Source organism: Oncorhynchus mykiss, chromosome 19 (assembly GCF_057628025.1).
Source record: "Oncorhynchus mykiss isolate SJ-2025 chromosome 19, ASM5762802v1, whole genome shotgun sequence".
Lineage (NCBI taxonomy): Eukaryota > Metazoa > Chordata > Actinopteri > Salmoniformes > Salmonidae > Oncorhynchus > Oncorhynchus mykiss.
Window position 1 is genome coordinate 70,337,371 of NC_143040.1, and position 18,321 is coordinate 70,355,691.

Here is an 18,321-nt window from a genome sequence, read left to right on the forward strand (position 1 = left end):
CAACAAATTGCTGCAATGGAACAATTCACACTCCAATGTACGACTTTAACATATCGTCTGTCCAGAAGACGGCAGCAGAGATCACTATTATATAAAGATAAAGAACCAACTGTCACCACCAGGTGGCGACACAACCATTATCTAATTCACTAATGCGACCCTCAGTTCAGACAAAATAAATTGGTCCAGACGTTGCTGGAATAATCAATCATTGACTGTCTTGTACCAACATCGTTTGCCCAAAAGATATCAATACATTGATGTGGGAGTGGGTCAATTAAATATATCTCAATTGTACATGAGAAATTCAGAGTTTCCGCACTTCTGATCTCCTCCAATGGGTTTCGAGAAGGACGCGAGAAGTCAATGAGCAATTGAGATTCTCCCACTGACCCACACCCAAGCTAATTCTTACTATCTTTTGGCCACACGATGGTGGTATAAGATTGTCAATGGTTTTCTCCAGCAACGTCTGAGCCATTTTATGTTGTCTGAACTGAGGGTTGCAAAAATTCCCGCTACCTTTCCCAGAATTCCCAGAACTCCTGATTGGAAGATTTCCTTCTTACTCCCGATTTCAAATATACTTATGTAAATGGGATATTGCAAAGATTTCTAAAAATGTGTTTTTGCTCTGTCATTATGGGGTATTTTGTTTAGATTGATGATGGAAAAATACTATTGAATCCATTTTAGAATTAGGCTGTAACGTAACAAAATCAAGGGGTCTGAATCCTTTCTGAAGCCACTGTAGATGTGTTCCTGACGCTCCTTGTTGATGTAAAATACACATACTAAAAGTTAGGAGATATCTAATTAATGGAAGATGGAATTAAAATTATGTCATTAAAAGTTAGTCTACAACGACCAAGTGCTACTTGATATTCTGAATGGAGTGATTGTTATCTGTAGGATTTGAAAGCACATGCTCTGCAGCCTTAATTAGCCTAACTAGCTAACGTTATCTAGCTTAACTAGCTTCTCCTCGTTTGATGCCGTCAAAGGGGCCTGCTAGAACCTCTCTCTCGCGCCCTTTATTATCTCCGGTTAATGAAGTAGCTTTAAAAAAAAGTTGTCCTCAGGTCCTTTCGGAACAGGTCTCCTATATTTTAAACATATCTGGTCCGCGTGGGAAAGCCCCAGGTCCGTTCGGAACAGGTCTCCTATATTTTAAACATATCTGGTCCGCGTGGGAAAGCCCCAGGTCCGTTCGGAACAGGTCTCCTATATTTTAAACATATCTGGTCCGCGTGGGAAAGCCCCAGGTCCGTTCGGAACAGGTCTCCTATATTTTAAACATATCTGGTCCGCGTGGGAAAGCCCCAGGTCTGTTCGGAACAGGTCTCCTATATTTTAAACATATCTGGTCCGCGTGGGAAAGCCCCAGGTCCGTTCGGAACAGGTCTCCTATATTTTAAACATATCTGGTCCGCGTGGGAAAGCCCCAGGTCCGTTTCGTAACAGGTCCAACTTTCTTAGACCCATGAAGACCCCTAGCGTGTGTGCTCGTGCACGACAAACATTTATGGGTCTAACCAGAGAACTGTATTGTGCAAGTTCTCCCACTTAAAAAGATGAGAGGCCTGTAATTTTCATCATAGGAACACTTCAACTATGACAGACAAAATGAGAAAAGAAAAATCCAGAAAATCACTTTGTAGGATTTTTAATGAATTTTATTTGCAAATGATGGTGGAAAATAACACCATTGGTGGCTGACTAAATACTAATTTGCTCCACTGTATTTTCAGGTCTCTCCAACGATGTTCGATTGGGTTCAGGTCCAGGCTCTGGCTGGGCCACTCAAGGACTTTCAGAGACTTGTCCCGAAGCCACTCTTGTGTTGTCTTGTCTGTGTGCTTAGGGTCGTTGTCCTGTTGGATGGTGAACCTTCTCCCAAGTCTGAGGTCCTGAGCCGGTACCGGTACCCCCTGTAAATAGCCTCCACATTGTCTCTGTACCGGTACCCCCTGTATATAGCCTCCACATTGACTCTGCACCGGTACCCCCTGTATATAGCCTCCACATTGACGCTGTACCGGTACCCCCTGTATATAGCCTCCACATTGACTCTGCACCGGTACCCCCTGTATATAGCCTCCACATTGACGCTGTACCGGTACCCCCTGTATATAGCCTCCACATTGACTCTGCACCGGTACCCCCTGTATATAGCCTCCACATTGACTCTATACCAGTACCCCCTGTATATAGTCTCCACATTTTACCGGTACCCCCTGTATATAGCCTCCACATTGACTCTATACCGGTACCCCCTGTATATAGCCTCCACATTGACTCTGTACTGATACCCCCTGTATATAGCCTCCACATTGACTCTGTACCGGTACCCCCTGTATATAGCCTCCACATTGACTCTGTACCGGTACCCCCTGTATATAGCCTCCACATTGACTCTGTACCGGTACCCCCTGTATATAGCCTCCACATTGACTCTGTACCGGTACCCCCTGTATATAGCCTCCACATTGACTCTGTACCGGTACCCCCTGTATATAGCCTCCACATTGACTCTGTACCGGTACCCCCTGTATATAGCCTCCACATTGACTCTGTACCGGTACCCCCTGTATATAGCCTCCACATTGACTCTGTACCGTAATACCCTGTATATAGCCTCCACATTGACTCTGTACCGGTACCCTCTGTACATAGCCTCCACATTGACTCTGTACCGGTACCCCCTGTATATAGCCTCCACATTGACTCTATACCGGTACCCCCTGTATATAGCCTCCACATTGACTCTGTACCGGTACCCCCTGTATATAGCCTCCACATTGACTCTATACCAGTACCCCCTGTATATAGCCTCCACATTGACTCTGTACCGGTACCCCCTGTATATAGCCTCCACATTGACTCTGTACCGGTACCCCCTGTATATAGCCTCCACATTGACTCTGTACCGGTACCCTCTGTACATAGCCTCCACATTGACTCTGTACCGGTACCCCCTGTATATAGCCTCCACATTGACTCTATACCGGTACCCCCTGTATATAGCCTCCACATTGACTCTGTACCGGTACCCCCTGTATATAGCCTCCACATTGACTCTATACCAGTACCCCCTGTATATAGCCTCCACATTGACTCTGTACCGGTACCCCCTGTATATAGCCTCCACATTGACTCTGTACCGGTACCCCCTGTGTATAGCCTCCACATTGACTCTGTACCGGTACCCCCTGTATATAGCCTCCACATTGACTCTGTACCGGTACCCCCTGTATATAGCCTCCACATTGACTCTGTACCGGTACCCCCTGTATATAGCCTCCACATTGACTCTGTACCGGTACCCCCTGTATATAGCCTCCACATTGACTCTGTACCGGTACCCTCTGTACATAGCCTCCACATTGACTCTGTACCGGTACCCCCTGTATATAGCCTCCACATTGACTCTGTACCGGTACCCCCTGTATATAGCCTCCACATTGACTCTGTACCGGTACCCCCTGTATATAGCCTCCACATTGACTCTGTACCAGTACCCCCTGTATATAGTCTCGCTATTGTTATTTTACTGCTGCTATTACTTTTTATTTTTTATTTTTTTTAACTTTAACACTAATTTTTTACTAAAATAAGTGTTTCACTGTAAGGTCTACTACACCTGTTGTATTCAGCATTTCACTGTAAGGTCTACTACACCTGTTGTATTCAGCATTTCACTGTAAGGTCTACTACACCTGTTGTATTCAGCATTTCACTGTAAGGTCTACTACACCTGTTGTATTCAGCATTTCACTCTGAGGTCTACTACACCTGTTGTATTCAGCATTTCACTGTAAGGTCTACTACACCTGTTGTATTCAGCATTTCACTGTAAGGTCTACTACACCTGTTGTATTCAGCATTTCACTGTAAGGTCTACTACACCTGTTGTATTCAGCATTTCACTGTAAGGGCTACTACACCTGTTGTATTCAGCATTTCACTGTAAGGGCTACTACACCTGTTGTATTCAGCATTTCACTGTAAGGTCTACTGCACCTGTTGTATTCATTATTTCACTGTAAGGTCTACTACACCTGTTGTATTCAGCATTTCACTGTAAGGGCTACTACACCTGTTGTATTCAGCATTTCACTGTAAGGTCTACTGCACCTGTTGTATTCAGCATTTCACTGTAAGGTCTACTGCACCTGTTGTATTCAGCATTTCACTGTAAGGTCTACTACACCTGTTGTATTCAGCATTTCACTGTAAGGGCTACTACACCTGTTGTATTCAGCATTTCACTGTAAGGTCTACTGCACCTGTTGTATTCAGCATTTCACTGTAAGGTCTACTACACCTGTTGTATTCAGCATTTCACTGTCAGGTCTACTACACCTGTTGTATTCAGCATTTCACTGTGAGGTCTACTACACCTGTTGTATTCAGCATTTCACTGTAAGGTCTACTACACCTGTTGTATTCAGCATTTCACTGTAAGGTCTACTGCACCTGTTGTATTCAGCATTTCACTGTAAGGTCTACTACACCTGTTGTATTCAGCATTTCACTGTCAGGTCTACTACACCTGTTGTATTCAGCATTTCACTGTGAGGTCTACTACACCTGTTGTATTCAGCATTTCACTGTGAGGTCTACTACACCTGTTGTATTCAGCATTTCACTGTAAGGTCTACTACACCTGTTGTATTCAGCATTTCACTGTAAGGGCTACTACACCTGTTGTATTCAGCATTTCACTGTAAGGTATACTGCACCTGTTGTATTCAGCATTTCACTGTAAGGTCTACTACACCTGTTGTATTCAGCATTTCACTGTCAGGTCTACTACACCTGTTGTATTCAGCATTTCACTGTGAGGTCTACTACACCTGTTGTATTCAGCATTTCACTGTCAGGTCTACATACCTCTTGTATTCAGCATTTCACTGTAAGGTCTACTACACCTGTTGTATTCAGCATTTCACTGTGAGGTCTACTACACCTGTTGTATTCAACATTTCACTGTGAGGTCTACTACACCTGTTGTATTCGACACATGCCATTTTATTTCCTGCCAGACTGGTCATCTTTGAACTTTGTTCCATGACCTTTGTTGTGTCTTGTTTTTATTTATTCGTTATTATAATTCAATAATATTTTACAAATAATTTGGTCTGTAAAGTCTGTTGAGACATGGTGAAATGCACTTGACATAAAAAGTAGTGGCCACCAGGCTAATGCCCTGCGTGTCTGGTCATTAACCGGCCTTCCTGCTATGTCAGGGGTCCCTAAACTTTTTCTGCAAATGACCCCAAATTGATACTAGAAAATGCAGGGGACCCTATTTGGAAAAATGTGAACCCCTTGGTAATGCAGGTAGCTTAGAGGTTAAGAGCGTTGGGCCAGTAACCGAATCCCCTAGCCGACTAGGTAACACATCTGCCAAGGTACATTTGAGCAAGGCACTTAATCCTAATTGTTCCTGTATATCGCTCTGGATAAGAGTGTCTGCAGAGTGACTAAAATGTCAATGTCAACGCTGCTTGTTCATATCATAATTCACTCAATTGTAGGTGCAGCAGCCTGTACCAGCACACACAATGACGTGAACGTGCATTCTAATAGTGTAAAAAGCCCTTACTTGAAACTAAAAGGTTGTATTCTATACCCATTTGGAGAGAAACAAGTACTTCAATTTGTTTGATAAAATAAATATAAATATCAACTTCTGTCCATAGCTGTACTCCTTTCTAGCCAAGACCAAATCGCATGGCGAAAGAATAAGGAATATGACATCACTTCCGCCTGTACTTCCTGGAGCCACAACCCTCAGACGTCGACTTCAAAACGCTTCCGTAAAATATTCCACTCCGGTGCGTACTGCTCCGTTTTCAGTGTACTAGCTAGTATACGACGTTTTTGGAAATATTGTTCAACATTTATCTAAATAGAATGAAGGCCAAGGGATTTGCAGTTACCCATCACCTGTAAAGGTAAAGCGTTAGTTAGCAGGTTACGGACAACTAACCTAGTTATTTTACTCGCCATTTTGATAAGAGCTACGACCCGAAATTATTTTAATAGCAGGTTAGGAGGGCAGTTTTGCCATCCCTAATTATTTTTCATAACCTTAGCCAAATTGTCCTAACCTGCTACATTGATTCTCATAACCCGTTGCGTAATACTTTGTACTAATCTGCTACGAAAAAGTAACTTCCGGTCGTAACTGTATCGAAGTGGCGCGAAGAGTGTTTCTCATGGTTAGATAGCTACATCTCCAAATACGATGTAGGCATTTGGCTAGGTAATTTATATAGTGGAAATTACATTATCTGTCTAGTTCATGTGGAGAGGAATGTCATCGGGGTGTTTTTGATTACTTTGTCTTTGTAGAGACATTGGTGCAAAATGGATGTTGACGTTAAACTAGAGGAAGATGAGAGGGAGATATCCCATACAGGAATTTGGTCTGATTCGATTAATGCCTGGATAGATTACCCAAATTCAACATTGTCAGAAAACACAGAAACAGGTTACCATGTGGGTTTACTGAAAGAGCATACACATGTACCTCCCATCAGTCCCCAAACAACAAGCCACGGGCAGATTTTACGTCTTTTTCCTGAAATGACCGGAGCAAGTGATGGGGAGAACAGGGCTGTCAAACTGGTTTATTTCTGTAAAGATCAAGATACCATCGGCACATCTGAAGGGAATTCAATCAAGGAACAGTCATGGCATTTAGCACCGTCCAGTGATATTCTGACAGGACATGCATCCACTTTCAGTGGTTATTTTGAAGCTCAAATCAACCCAACTTCACAGGTTTCTAGGCAAACACAGACCAATAATAAATTGCCCTCTGACAATGTTAATATCCCAAGCTCTAGTACTGCCATTCATTCTGTGCTAACCTCACCTGCTACAGAAAACGACTGTCATTTAGCTGTATCTACTAGACCTATTCTTCCAGAATATTGTGAGCCATTGAACTTTCCCTCTGATGAAGAGGAAGACTACAAAGCCAATTTAAGTCAAAGACTACAATGCCGGAAAACGTTAGAGGATAAATGGATACGTCAGTGTCGTGGCAGTTACTCAAGATCCAACCTAAGAAAGTTTGGGAGATATTGGAAAGATCCATACGTCAAGTGCAAGGAGATCGGTGTAGATTTCAATGTTGGATCTGGAGCGAAACAGAAACTGAATTTGCATTTACTGACAGTTGGTGTAATGCTTGAGGTGTCAGAATATGCTAGAATCATTAATAGATCTCGCCCTCATGTTATCTTTGATATTCTAGATTACAACTTTGTTCTTGGTGTACAAAATGAACAACAATATGACTTTTCATTCAGGGTAGAAAAGAAATTAAAAGAAATGCTGAAGATGCATTCTAAGAGAACACCTGAGTGGTTAACAGAAGTCTTTGACCTTCCTGATCCAAAGACAGTTACAGTTTTGAAATACTCCTTTAAATGGGCACAGTTGTATTTGCAAAACAGCTTGTCAAATCCTACACCTTTTGACGTTTGCATAAAGGAGGAGCCTGTTGTGGGCCTGATCTCTCCTCTGCATGTGACGACTGAGAGCTTCTCCACTGAGACAGATGTGACACGGTGTGCTGATGAGACGGCAATCCTTGGCCCTGAAAATGGACGTAATGATACCTGCACAAGGTATGAGCCTTATATGGGCATCGTCCGTCCTCAACATGTCCAGACGGAAACCTTCCCAACTCAGACAGATATAACATCCTTCATGATGCCCACTGTAGAAGAAGCATTGAGGGAACTCTACCCAATCTGTAAGGGAAAAGGACTTGACCTTGTTGTGAAATCAAAATATGGGAAAAATAAGAAACTTGACTTGCATCTATTGACCAGAGATGTAATGTTTGAATTGGCTGATTTTGCCTCACAAGTGTGTGGAAATCGGAAGCAGGTTGTGTGTGAGGTTCTCGAGCGTAATTTTGATTTGGATTTAAAAAGTGGGAAAACTGAGCTGGCCAAAGATATTATGAGAAAGTTAAGAGCAGTTTTACAGCGCAAGATGGGTAAAAAAGGTACATGGAGATTGGGACTTGAAAATGAAGCTTTCTTAAAGAAGTCACTCAAACGAAAGAACCCTGCGGAGATGTCCACTAGCCAGAAGGTCACTACAGCATCACTTGAGCCAAAATACCAAATGAAAGAAGTATCAAAAAGGAGGAGATTGAATTTAATGAGCAAGAAGAAAGACATGGACATGTTAGTAACCAAGGAGACCGAGGGAGGCCATTTCTCTGAAGTAGTACAAATAGAACCTCGTCTTGTCAAAATAGAGAGAATCTCTGATGAGACTGACCTTGCACTTTGTACTGACGAAACAAAGCAAATTGTCGTTACCAACTTGGACCAATCAAATGTGACGTCTCACACCAAAAATATGGTGAAAGCCAAAGCGTGCTACCCACTCTGTGAGGAAATAGGTCTGGACCTTGATGTCACATCCAAACCATCTAAACAGAAACTGGAATTTAATTTACTGACAAACGGTGTAATATTTGAGGTGCATAAATATGCAGGGATAAAATCCTATCGTCAAAAAAAAAGAAGTGGGTGCATTCTCATTGATATTCTAAAATACAATTTTGATCTTAGTTTGCAAAATCAGAGACTATTTCCACTGCATATTTGCTGTAAAGTGAAACGATTGGTTCAGAAACACAAATCTGAGCTCGTGAGAAAAAGAGAAATCTCAAAAGAGGTGTTCACAATACCGAGTGTGCTTAAAAGCCAAGCAAAAACAAATGTGCTTTCAGATTATTTTCCTGAAAAAAATATGGAAAAAAACGCAAGGCTGGTTTATCCTCATCATGGTAAAGACACTATCTCTGTGGAGACAGCTGAAACAGTCTCCACTGATGAAGCAGCGATGCTTGACCGGGATAATGGACCTGCTGAGATCTGCATAAAGGAGGAGGAGGAGGAGGAGTCAGATCTTCACTCTGAGGTCAAACGGGTTTATTTCTGCAAAGACCAAGATACCGTCAGAACATCTGAAGAGCATTTGATCGAAGATGGATCATGGCATGAATCAACACCCAGTAATATCCTGCCTGGAAATGTGTTCAGCCTTCCACAGGCACCACTACCAGCTGCAGAAAGTGGTCCTTTCGGAAGTAAAACCGAGCCAACTTCACAGATATAACCAGATGGTCCAATGCAGAATCACTCGAGACAAAATACCATAGACTTGACAGAAGTAACCAGGGGAAAAAAGGGATTTAATGAGGATAAATACATGTTTATAGCCTATACAGGAAAAGAAAGTTGTCAGACAAGTAGAACCTCATTGAGATGAGATGGATCTGCCAGGGAAAAGAAAAGCAATTCCTTTACTTCCTGACTGAGATCTCAGGGGGGGGGGGGGAGATACAAGATGGAAAGAAAAGTCTGATCTGCTCGCTGTGAAACGCCAGTTTCTCATTTGCCTGAAAAAAAAAATGAGAAAAAGATTGATATTGTTATATGTGATGAAGTGCAGCACGAGGTGGATTCTTACCGACGTTTCAGAATGCTTTGTAGTCGAGACTGGTTCTGAGAAGAAATGCTAACAAATCCTTGCTGGATACAGATCAGGGGGCTATTGAAAATCTGCAAAAGGCTAAGTCATAAAGTCCCTCAGTTCAAGAAGACGACTCGTACCTGGGAATGGCTCTGGACTAATTTCAAAAAAACTGTTTAAAATCACTGCAGAAAGCAGAGACAACAAGAGTTTTGCCAAAACTAAGAACACTTGTTGATCACTTGTGTGGTAGAGAGAAACACCCAGAATCAGTCTGGACAGGATGGAGTTTTAGTCTGGACAGGATGGAGTTTTAGTCTGGACAGGATGGAGTTTTAGTCTGGACAGGATGGAGCTTCAGTCTGGACAGGATGGAGCTTCAGTCTGGACAGGATGGAGCTTCAGTCTGGACAGGATGGAGCTTCAGTCTGGACAGGATGGAGCCTAACTGTGGAAAAACAGAAACTGACTGATACACACATTACAATGACAAATCAATGACCAGATTGTCAACCAGCTCCAGCTACTCAGCATCACTCTGACTATTTGTGCTGGTTGGCTTCTGTCTCAGCTGAAGGGAGGACATTGTGTTTTAAAGTCTTTTCTTTCTGTCCTGAAGTAGGCCTACCTGCTTAATACACACAGACTTTCATATAGGTAAAGCAAAGTCATGCTATGACTTAACTCTACCTTCATATATTGGGCTGCCTTTATCCCAATAGTTTCACAGTTTAAAAACGTGTGTTTTCAAATGACTGTATGCTACATTGATCTTTGGATCACACTTGGAATGTGAAAGGTTTCCTAGTGTTAGTTTTAGGTCTCCCTGAAGTCCGTAGACTTCCACTCTATTAGTCACCCTAGAACACAGTCAACGAGCCTAACGGAGATGTGTATTCATTAGGGATATACTGTAGCTAAATGTTTAATGGAGGGCTACGCTAGCGTTTCTTGGACCAATTCAGAAATTGGTACACAAGAAGGAGTAGCACTAGTCTTTTTAGGATTAGGTGAAAATAGGGAGACAATGTATTTGTATTAAGGGTTTAGTCTTTGAATGGTGGATTTGTGCAGATTCCCTTGGCCTTCCTTCCTGTTTAACTCTTGATGTCTGGTCTTGCTGTAGAGACTGAACACAGCAGGATTATTGCTAGACTTTTTTTTTGTTTTCTTAACTATTTTACGACGTATTCATTGACGAAACGAACTCCACTACAAATACAAGCCTCTATAGAAGAACCTCTGATCCTTTTTTAGTTAGAAATAAAAAGACAAAGATGTTTTATTTTCTAAGAGTATGTAGTAGTAGCATTAGTGAAATAACCTACTATGATGGATCATATTTTTTTGTTTTTATCAGTGGGCTATTTTGTTTTTTTTGTTCCTTTTTTTGTGGAAAGATTTAGAGACTGTATCCAGACCTGTCTTACTCTTACCAATATGTTCCTTTTTTGAACAGGGAGTTATTCTACTGTAAACTAAGATTATTTTTATGTATTTATTTTTATTTTTTAAAGGATACTTCCTCTGACATTCTTAGAGCTGTCATTTTATTGTGAGGAACTGCAGTTCGATCGGAATAGTTGTTCTGTTTTTGTCCTCTGTTTTGTGAGTGACCCTCTCACTCAGTCAACTCGTCTCAGTGCACAAGTCTCCCCTTCTCCAGACACCGCGTATGAATCAGAATCCGTAGCTAGTTGTGACACGTGAGCCTCTGGATGAAAAGGTATGCAAGTCATTTGTTTTTTATGAGGGGGGGGGGGGGGGGGGGTAAATTATATTAACATTTTAAGAATTCATAGAATCTGACTGGTGCCAATAGCATTCAGGTCAACACTTAAAGGAATGTGAATTAGCTGTAATTGCTTGGTCTGATATCTTCATACATGTGTTTGTGTTTCCAGCAGAGTATCCCTAAAGCAGCGTGGTCGTATCAGCCCCCCATGTTGGACTAAACTCTACACAAGTGAAAACCCCAAATCCCTAAAGGTCTGTTAAATCCCTAAATATTATTTTTAAGAATCAACATTTTTTGTACAATTTTGCTGACAGGCAGACCAATTCTGAATTTGTTTTCTCCAGTAATTGGTCTTTTGACCAATCAAATCAGCTTTGAAAAAGATCTGATGTGATTGGTCAAAATGTAAATTAATGGAACATTTATCAGAATTGGGCTGCCTGCCTCAACGCAAACATTGTGGCTTAGAAGAATAGCTTATTGGGATGTCAACGTTATCCAATTATTATACTGTATGTGGAGTGGACATCACTGTGATTAACACTGGCATTAAACACTGTGATTAACACTGGCACTAAACACTGTGATTAACACTGGCACTAAACACTGTGATTAACACTGGCACTAAACACTGTGATTAACACTGGCACTAAACACTGTGATTAACACTGGCATTAAACACTGTGATTAACACTGGCACTAAACACTGTGATTAACACTGGCACTAAACACTGTGATTAACACTGGCACTAAACACTGTGATTAACACTGGCACTAAACACTGTGATTAACACTGGCACTAAATACTGTTATTAACACTGGCACTAAACACTGTGATTAACACTGGAACTAAACACTGTGATTAACACTGGAACTAAACACTGTGATTAACACTGGCACTAAACACTGTGATTAACACTGATTAACACTGTGATTAACACTGGAACTAAACACTGTGATTAACACTGGAACTAAACACTGTGATTAACACTGGCACTAAACACTGTGATTAACACTGTGATTAACACTGGCACTAAACACTGTGATTAACACTGTGATTAACACTGTGATTAACACTGGCACTAAACACTGTGATTAACACTGGCACAAATCACACAGTGTAGCCTAGTGGTTAGTGTGTTAGACTATTAACCGAAAGGTTGCAAGTTCAAATCCCCGAGTTGACAAGGTAAAAATCTGTCGTTCTGCCCCCTGAACAAGGCAGTTAACCCACTGTTCCTCGGTAGGCCGTCATTGAAAATAAGAATTTGTTCTTAAATGACTTGCCTAGTTAAATAAAGGTACAAATAAATATATATATAATATTTAATCACCTCCGGAAAGTTGATTGCATTATTTCTCTCTTCATTTTATTCACAGATCCTCTATTTGCCAAACTAGAGGGACATGAAGTCTGACTCCTTCCTCAACATTTGGACCTGCCCTGAGGATGTTGGACACCACTGTTACACCTTCAGCCTTGTTGATTTCCTGTCAGACTGGTTGTTTTTCAACTCCATTCCACAGACGGACTGACCTGAACTTTTACCAGAACAGGAACACAATGTTCAACAGACTCTACTCAGACTGGTCGTCTTTGAACTCAAGAGGAACACAATGTTCATCAGACTCTACTCAGACTGGTCGTCTTTGAACTCAAGAGGAACACAATGTTCATCAGACTCTACTCAGACTGGTCGTCTTTGAACTCAAGAGGAACACAATGTTCAACAGACTCTACTCAGACTGGTCGTCTTTGAACTCAAGAGGAACACAATGTTCAACAGACTCTACTCAGACCGGTCGTCTTTTATCTCAAGAGGAACACAATGTTCAACAGACTCTCTCCTCACCAGTGGACTGACTACTGAGACTGGTTGTGAGGTCACAGGAAATAGAGTGATCTGTTAGGAGGGATGCAACATTGTAATCCTGATTTAGATGATGGTTATAAGGAGAGTTCAGGTCGTAACCAGTCCACTGAGATGAATGTAGATGTCGACACCCTGGCCAATATAAAAGGCTTTGGAGAGGGACCACGCTTTCAGGAGAAGGATAACTGACATTTACTCCTGAGGTGTCTGACTTGTTGCACCCTCGACAACCACTGTGATTATTATTATTTGACCCTGCTGGTCATTTATGAACATTTGAACATCTTGGCCATGTTCTGTTATAATCTCCACCCGGCACAGCCAGAAGAGGACTGGCCACCCCTCATAGCCTGGTTCCTCTCTATCCAGCACAGCCAGAAGAGGACTGGCCACCCCTCATAGCCTGGTTCCTCTCTACCCGGCACAGCCAGAAGAGGACTGGCCACCCCTCATAGCCTGGTTCCTCTCTATCCAGCACAGCCAGAAGAGGACTGGCCACCCCTCATAGCCTGGTTCCTCTCTACCCGGCACAGCCAGAAGAGGACTGGCCACCCCTCATAGCCTGGTTCCTCTCTACCCGGCACAGCCAGAAGAGGACTGGCCACCCCTCATAGCCTGGTTCCTCTCTACCCGGCACAGCCAGAAGAGGACTGGCCACCCCACATAGCCTGGTTCCTCTCTACCCGGCACAGCCAGAAGAGGACTGGCCACCCCTCATAGCCTGGTTCCTCTCTACCCGGCACAGCCAGAAGAGGACTGGCCACCCCTCATAGCCTGGTTCCTCTCTACCCGGCACAGCCAGAAGAGGACTGGCCACCCCACATAGCCTGGTTCCTCTCTAGGTTTCTTCCTAGGTTCTGGCCTTTCTAGGGAGTTTTTCCTAGCCACCGTGCTTCTACACCTACATTGCTTGCTGTTTGGGGTTTTAGGCTGGGTTTCTGTACAGGCTGGGTTTCTGAAAGAGATATGAGCTGATGTACGAAGGGCTATATAAATAAATTTGATTTGATAACAAGGCCTTGTCCAGAAACAACCCCCAGCCCTTACCTCCAAGGCACCAATGTAACATAACTTTACACCGTCCCCTCGCCCATACCCGGGGCGCGAACCAGGGACCCTCTGCACACATCAACAACAGTCACCCCTCGAAGCATCGTTACCCATCGCTCCACAAAAGCCGCGGCTGTATGTAAAAGAAATCCCTGATTGTATTAAATAATGTATGACATTCCCTTCATTAAAGTTTTTTTTTGTGCATCTTAAGAGTGGAAACCCTATGTGATTGGCTCTTTAAACATTTCATCTAGCCTATCAGTGGGTATGTTTTGTCACTCTGCTTTGTTACACCACGATCGTTTGAGTTTTATGTTAATTCTAGTCTGGCAACAGGTTCTCCGGTTTAAATCAAATGAGATCTCCTAGGGCCAGTTTCTCAGACGTAGATAAATCCTAAAAAAATGATGTTCAATGGAGATTCCCCGTTGTGAAGTGTGTTTTACAGGCCTGCTACACTGGACAGTCATTAGTGCAGGGCATTAGAGGCTCTTGTTTATGATCAATGAAACCCAGCCATGGTGTGTGTAGGTCCCTCAGGGTTGGGCTGAATTTGAATTGAACCCAGCCATGGTGTGTGTAGGTCCCTCAGGGTTGGGCTGAATTTGAATTGAACCCAGCCATGGTGTGTGTAGGTCCCTCAGGGTTGGGCTGAATATGATTTGAACCCAGCCATGGTGTGTGTATGTCCCTCAGGGTTGGGCTGAATTTGAATTGAACCCAGCCATGGTGTGTGTAGGTCCCTCAGGGTTGGGCTGAATTTGAATTGAACCCAGCCATGGTGTGTGTAGGTCCCTCAGGGTTGGGCTGAATATGATTTGAACCCAGCCATGGTGTGTGTAGGTCCCTCAGGGTTGGGCTGAATTTGAATTGAACCCAGCCATGGTGTGTGTAGGTCCCTCAGGGTTGGGCTGAATATGAATTGAACCCAGCCATGGTGTGTGTAGGTCCCTCAGGGTTGGGCTGAATTTGAATTGAACCCAGCCATGGTGTGTGTAGGTCCCTCAGGGTTGGGCTGAATTTGAATTGAAGTCAGTCAATTCAGGAAGTTATCACAAATTACTATATTAATTGGAGAAGAAAAATGCATTTTCAAAACTTAATAAACTGAAAAGTTGAAGCTATTTATTTAAAAGGTTTTTCAATTTAAGACTTGTTTTATTCAAATAATTTCCTGAATTGACTGCTTTTAATTTGAATTGAGGCCACACCTGGTGACCAGCGTGACATAACTGGTTCTATTTCCAAGGATTTGTTGCGCAGCTCATACCCAGGAACACTTGGCAGTGTGTTTTCTGCTAATGCCAACAAAAAAACGTTCAACTATATCTTCATGACTCCTGCAGGAACATCTTTGCGGTTAACGAGCGCAAACCCAGTAATAACATTGTTCAGCAGTAACTTCAAAACACCGCTATCACTCGATCCTTGTCGGAAATATTTTGAGGTGGGCCTCCAGAGTGTCGCAGCGGTCTCATGCCCCGTGTACATTTATTCCCAGGCTATGACACAACCGGGTGCCTGCGGGCTGAGCCGGTCGCCAGTTGAACGGTGTTTCCTCCGACACATTGGTGCGCCTGGCTTCCGGGTTAAGCGGGCGGGTGTTAAGGAGAGCGGTTAGATGGATCATGTTTCGGAGGACGCATGACTTCGCCTCTCCCGAGCCCGTTTGGAAGTTGCAGTGATGTGATAGAATCGAAAAAGGGGGTAAAATACAACAACAAAAATGATTTGGGGTGTAGGTTTTTCCGTCTAAGTGACTAGCCTAAGTGACTAGCCTAAGTGACTAGCCTAAGTGACTAGCCTAAGTGACTAGCCTAAGTGACTAGCCTAAGTGACTAGCCTAAGTGACTAGCCTTAGTGACTAGCCTTAGTGACTAGTCTAAGTGACTAGTCTAAGTGACTAGTCCAACAAATTGCTGCAATGGAACAATTCACACTCCAATGTACGACTTTAACATATCGTCTGTCCAGAAGACGGCAGCAGAGATCACTATTATATAAAGATAAAGAACCAACTGTCACCACCAGGTGGCGACACAACCATTATCTAATTCACTAATGCGACCCTCAGTTCAGACAAAATAAATTGGTCCAGACGTTGCTGGAATAATCATTGACTGTCTTGTACCAACATCGTTTGCCCAAAAGATATCAATACATTCACGTGGGAGTTGGTCAATTAAATATATCTCAATTGTACATGAGAAATTCAGAGTTTCCGCACTTCTGATCTCCTCCAATGGGTTTCGAGAAGGACGTGAGAAGTCAATGAGCAATTGAGATTCTCCCACTGACCCACACCCAAGCTAATTCATACTATCTTTTGGCCACATGATGGTGGTATAAGATTGTCAATGGTTTTCTCCAGCAACGTCTGAGCCATTTTATGTTGTCTGAACTGAGGGTTGCAAAATTCCCGTTACCTTTCCCAGAATTCCCAGAACTCCTGGTTGGAAGATTTCCTTCTTACTCCCGATTTCAAATATACTTATGTAAATGTGATATTTCTAAGATTTCTAAAAATGTGTTTATTATATTAAATATGGGGTATTTTGTTTAGATTGATGATAGAAAAATACTATTGAATCCATTTTAGAATTAGGATGTAAAGTAACATAATCAAGGGGTCTGAATCCTTTCTGAAGCCACTGTAGATGTGTTCCTGACGCTCCTTGTTGATGTAAAATAAACATACTAAAAGTTAGGAGATATCTAATCAATGGAAGATGGAATTAAAATGATGTCATTAAAAGTTAGGCTACAACGACCAAGTGCTACTTGATATTGTGAATGGAGTGATTGTTATCTGTAGGATTTGAAAGCGCATGCTCTGCAGCCTTAATTAGCCTAACTAGCAAACGTTATCTAGTTTAACTAGCTTCTCCTCGTTTGATGCCGTCAAAGGGGCCTGCTAGAACCTCTCTCTCGCGCCCTTTATTATCTCCGGTTAATGAAGTAGCTTTAAAAAAAAGTTGTCCTCAGGTCCGTTCGGAACAGGTCTCCTATATTTTAAACATATCTGGTCCGCGTGGGAAAGCCCCAGGTCCGTTCGGAACGGGTCTCCTATATTTTAAACATATCTGTTCCGCGTGGGAAAGCCCCAGGTCCGTTCGGAACAGGTCTCCTATATTTTAAACATATCTGGTCCGCGTGGGAAAGCCCCAGGTCCGTTCGGAACAGGTCTCCTATATTTTAAACATATCTGGTCCGCGTGGGAAAGCCCCAGGTCTGTTCGGAACAGGTCTCCTATATTTTAAACATATCTGGTCCGCGTGGGAAAGCCCCAGGTCCGTTTCGGAACAGGTGTCCTATATTTTAAACATATCTGGTCCGCGTGGGAAAGCCCCAGGTCCGTTCGGAACAGGTCTCCTATATTTTAAACATATCTGGTCCGCGTGGGAAAGCCCCAGGTCCGTTCGGAACAGGTCTCCTATATTTTAAACATATCTGGTCCGCGTGGGAAAGCCCCAGGTCCGTTCGGAACAGGTCTCCTATATTTTAAACATATCTGGTCCGCGTGGGAAAGCCCCAGGTCCGTTCGGAACAGGTCTCCTATATTTTAAACATATCTGGTCCGCGTGGGAAAGCCCCAGGTCCGTTCGGAACAGGTCTCCTATATTTTAAACATATCTGTTCCGCGTGGGAAAGCCCCAGGTCCGTTCGGAACAGGTCTCCTATATTTTAAACATATCTGTTCCGTGTGGGAAAGCCCCAGGTCCGTTCGGAACAGGTCTCCTATATTTTAAACATATCTGGTCCGCGTGGGAAAGCCCCAGGTCCGTTCGGAACAGGTCTCCTATATTTTAAACATATCTGGTCCGCGTGGGAAAGCCCCAGGTCCGTTCGGAACAGGTCTCCTATATTTTAAACATCTCTGGTCCGCGTGGGAAAGCCCCAGGTCCGTTCGGAACAGGTCTCCTATATTTTAAACATATCTGGTCCGCGTGGGAAAGCCCCAGGTCCGTTTCGTAACAGGTCCAACTTTCTTAGACCCATGAAGACCCCTAGCGTGTGTGCGCGTGCACGACAAACATTTATGGGTCTAACCAGAGAATTGTATATACAATCCCTATTAATTTAGTATAATTTCTGTAGGACCTAGTAAAGATTGTTCATATAACTTTTATCATGCCT

General features: G+C 43.0%; 1 long non-coding RNA gene across 2 annotated transcripts; it reads left to right on the forward strand.

Annotated features, from left to right (window-relative positions):
- Positions 1–5,764: 5,764 nt before the first annotated feature.
- LOC118941512 (uncharacterized) lies at positions 5,765–14,394 on the forward strand. Of its 2 annotated transcripts, none has more exons than XR_016489086.1 (4): positions 5,765–5,843; positions 11,037–11,245; positions 11,427–11,508; positions 12,638–14,394. It is a non-coding gene; the product is annotated as an uncharacterized LOC118941512 (long non-coding RNA). The 2 variants fall into 2 exon arrangements; XR_016489085.1 differs by having other exon boundaries at positions 5,778–5,843; positions 11,424–11,508.
- The last annotated feature ends 3,927 nt before the right edge of the window (positions 14,395–18,321 follow it).